Below are 4641 nucleotides of genomic sequence, written 5' to 3' on the forward strand. Positions count from 1 at the left end.
CGTGGTCTCACCCAATCTAGTGCCCATGATTGTAACTCACCCTTCCTACCCACGTTTTTCTCGCTGATTATGGACGTGGTCTCACCCAATCTAGTTCCCATGATTGTAACTCACCCTTCCTACCCACATTTTTCTCGCTGATTATGGACGTGGTCTCACCCATTAGAGTTGGTTTTACCCGTGTGCTGTATACAGGGTTTCTTCTTCCTTAACCCTGTTCCATTCTTCGCTGAAGTCCCTTTCTGCTCCTTCCAATGCCTAGGCAGCCTTTATTACCCAGATCAGTGTAACTTTCTTGGGTATATCCTGTTCTCTTGGGTCTTTACCTTCTTTCTATTCCAGTGGCCATCACCGGAACCTGGTACCTGAATTGCTCTATACGCTCCTATTTCCTAATGGTCTTGTTTCTCGCTCCCTACTTAGATATTGATATATATGACCTCTCAACGATGTACTGAAGGGGGATATCTATCTGTCTATCTATTTATCGATCTATTTACCTATCTCTCTATCCATCCATCATAGGCAGAATATTGGCCTCCCAAACATATGCATAGCCCTAATTCCCAGAAACTGTGAATAGCTAGGGTTATATGGCAAAAGAGAATTAAGGGTGATAATTAGCTGCCTAAAACAAGAAAATTACCTTGGATTTTCAAAATGGTCCCAATGCAATCACAATATAATCTCCTTAAAAGTGCAGAAAGACACAGCTGAGAGAGAACCAGAACCAGAGACATGGCGTGTGAGAAATGCTCAGCCCACCCTTGCTGGTTTTGAAGACAGAGGAACCAATGCAGGGGAGTGACCTTTGGCTGCTAGAAGCTAGAAAAAACGAAAGCAAGCAAACAAGCAAGCCTGGAATCTCCTTTAGAGGCTGCGGCAGGAATGCAACCCTACAGATACTTTGATTTTAGGCCAGTGATCCATTTCAAACTATGACCTCCAGAACTATAACATTAAAAATAAAATGTATTGTTAAGTCACTAAATTTGGGATAATTTGTTACAGCAGCAATACAAAATTGACATTTATGGCTTTATACGGGCTCTGGTGGGAGAGGTCTTGGGTTGAGTAGTTGGAGACAACACAGAATGTGAGAGTCACTGTCTTACAAGGGCTGTTGTTTGTTATCTTCGGTATTAGACGGACCTGGTTTCTACTGACTCCACTACTTTTTAATTCTTCAACACATAACTTAGCCTGTCTAAAACCAGCCTCCATCCCCTCCCAAAGACAGAAAGAAGGAGTTACAAGGCATCTTCCTTATAGGTGTGTTTGGACATTAAATAGTAAAATTTAAGTGCTAAGCTTTCCGTGTATCATTTAGTAAAAGTTCTCTCTTTTTCTAAATATACGTGTTTTGTATCATAGGGATGCCCCTGCTGTTACAGAAAAGGGAATTTTCAAGACTCAGAAGAGATAACAAATGGAGTATGTAGGAAAGGAAAAAACTTCTCCTCTACCCATCTGCAATGGCTGGAATGCATATGTTCCCCCAGAATTCATACTTGAAATTCTAATCGCAATGTGATGTATTTAGAAGTGTGGCCTTTGGAAAGTAATTAGGTCATGGGGGTAGACCTTTCATGGGTAGGATTAGTGCCCTTTTAGGAAGAGACCAGACAGTAACTGACTCTTTTTCCCTTATGTAAGAATATAAGATGACACCTGCCTCTAAGCCAGCTCTCATCAGAATCCGACAGTGTTAACATTGTGATCTTAGACTTCCTGCCTCTAAAACGGTGAGAAACAAATGCTTGTTATTTAAGCTACCCAGTCTATGGTAAACTGTCTAGCACTCTAAGTGACTAAGACATCATCTTAGATTCATTAGCTGAGGCCCTATACACTTGACTGTCAAAAAATAAACTAATATGAGAAAAACGAGCAACTTGAGAATGCATGTAGTACCCATCAATTGAGAGAAACCTCAGTGATGGTTAAAGGCTGGTTAGAATTTGCGGTGTATAACATCTTAGCAAAGAAGGATACATTTGTAGAGAAGTGACAAGAAAAAGGGAAAGGATTTTAGGTTTCCAAGGGCTGTAACCTATGGGAAGGTAAATACAAGGCAGAAACTAATGGACAATAAAGGTTCTTTTAGTACGTTTATAGAGGTTCCTCAGGTGTCATCCTTGGACTGAGAAGAGTCTAGAATTATCTCTAGTGGTTAAGAATTGTCCTGCCCTTCCTGGTAGAGATGAGGAAGGTGGAAAGTATGTTCCTTGTCAGTTTTTAATCAATTGCCTTTAGCTCAAAATGATCCTTATACCATACTAGCATATTTTGGGGTGGCATACTGTGAACCCCTTCAAGTACTTCTCCCTAGATTATTAGCTCAACAAAGATATTCCAGCTATTCAAAAGCCCATCAATGTTGGGCACATGTAAATTATGAATGCCTTAACAGAAACAGCCTTGTGTATTTAGGTTCAAATATCAGCTCTGTTCCTATTGGCTTCAACAAGCACTGATGCTTAATGAAGATAAATTTTATGCATAGCTGTGATTGCTTGAGGAATAGAAAGTCTCAATAGAATTGGAAAGACTGATGGAGAGTGACTTCAGGACACTCTTAACATGTTTTTTAATACTTCCATATCCTCCCTCCCTTCCTTCCTTCCTTCCTCCCCTCACCTCCCTCCTTCCCTCCCTCTTTTCTTCCTTCATTCCCTTCCTCCCTTCTTTCCTCCCTTCTTTCCTTCCTTCCTTTCTTTCTTTCTTTATTTTTTTCTTTCTTTCCTTTTTTCTTTCTCACTCTGTTGTCCAGGCTAGAGTGCTATGACAACAGCCTAGCTCACAGCAACCTCAGACTCCTAGATTCAAGTGATCTGCCTGCCTTAGCCTCCCAAGTAGCTAAGACTATAGGTGCCTGCCACAGGACCTAGCTAATTTTTCTATGTTTATTTATACCTTATAGGTTTATTTATGAAACAGAGCATCACAATGGCATAGCAGAACTACTGGAAATATTAGGAACCATAATTAATGGATCTGGCTTACCACGGAAAGAAGAACACCAGATTTTCCTACTGAAGGTGTTACTACCTTTGCACAAAGTCAAATCTCTGAGTGTCTACCACCCCCAGCAGGCATACTGTGTAGTGCGGTTTTTAGAAAAGGACAGCACACTCACTGAACCAGTGGTGATGGCACTTTTCAAATACTAGCCAAAGACTCATAGTCCAAAAGAAGTAATGTTCTAATTCATTTAAGAATGAATTCGAAGAGATTTTAAAGGTAATAGAGCTCTAAAATTTGTGAAGATCATGGAGCCTCTTTCCCAGCACTTAGCCAAGTGTGTGGCAGAGCAAACACTGTATTATTGGAATAATGAGTACATTGTGAGCTTAGTCCCTGACAACAAGCCAAGATTTTGCCCTATTATTCTCCCATCCTTGTACTGCAACCTGAAGATCCATTGGAACAAGACGATACATGGCTTGATCTACAATGCACCGAAACTCTTCATGGAGATGAACCAAAAACTATTTGATAACTGCACTCAACAGTTTAAATCAGAGAAACTGAAAAAGAAGCTAAAAATGAAAAAACTAGAAGAAGCATGGGTTAAAATAGAAAATCTAGCCAAAGCTGATCCCCAGGCACAGAAAGATCTGAAGAAGGACCGTCCTCCTGCACACTCTAATTCTGACCTGCCTCAGGATCCCCGCACCAAGAAAGCCTTGGAAGCTCACTGTAGAGCCTTGGAGCTAGTCTTCCTAGATGGGCACTAACTTCAGGAGCTCCTTGCTGGGCTGCCCTGCCAGTTCCTCTCTGGATTCTGAGTGTTAGACCACAGTCTCATGTCTCTTTACATTCCATGGCTACTGCCTTTGCTCCAAATAGATCAGGTCTGGCTTTAAGGCAACAAGACCCAGGGAGACAGGTGTCTATAACCCTCTAACATCATGTCTCTATACAAATTCTGTTGAGCAGGATCCAGGCATACCCACTCTTTCAGAAAGAATTCTATGACCTCATCCCTGAATGTTAATGGTCTCATTCCTAGCTTCTGTGATGTCCTGGTGTCCTCCCAATGGATTTTCCAGAGCTCACAGGTCCAGGGGGACAGAAGCTATGGCAAAGAAACCTGGTCCCTCATGGAGATAGAATAGTGGACCACAGCTCAGTGCCCAGTGGAAGAGACAAAGTTTTCTATTTTTAGTAGAGACAGGGTCTTGCTCTGGCTTAGGCTGATCTCAAACTTCTGAGCTCAAGGGATCCTCCTGCATTGGCCTCTTAAAGGGCTAGGATTATAGCCATGAGCCACTGAACTTCCATATCTCTTAAACATTAAAAAAGAAAAAAATAATTATACTTTTGATTTTTAAATATCTTCAGCTTCTGGTTTATCTTCGACATGTGAGGAGCTTGGACATCACATTTGGCTTATGATAGAAAAAGTTATACAAACAGAAAACAATGGCTTCTCTTGGATCTATCATGTACATTCAGAGAGACACACCTGAGGTTTGCATATCTGGGAAACAAGATCTTGGGACAATAGATTAGTAGACACATTTATGTGGTAATTTGGATTGAGTTGGTGGAGTGTAGGCATGAACTAGTGTGAGAGTGAGTAATTCTTGGAGTCTAGAGTGTTAGGGGGGTCCTGAATTTTAGTTGACTTTATAT

At 41.1% G+C, this 4641-nt stretch overlaps 1 pseudogene; it reads left to right on the forward strand.

The window, feature by feature from the left end:
* LOC100951743 overlaps positions 1–3740 on the forward strand; it is a 5092-nt pseudogene extending 1352 nt beyond the window's left edge.
* The last annotated feature ends 901 nt before the right edge of the window (positions 3741–4641 follow it).

The sequence above is a fragment of the Otolemur garnettii genome, unplaced genomic scaffold, assembly GCF_000181295.1.
Source record: "Otolemur garnettii isolate 467f Iridium unplaced genomic scaffold, OtoGar3 scaffold00015, whole genome shotgun sequence".
NCBI lineage: Eukaryota > Metazoa > Chordata > Mammalia > Primates > Galagidae > Otolemur > Otolemur garnettii.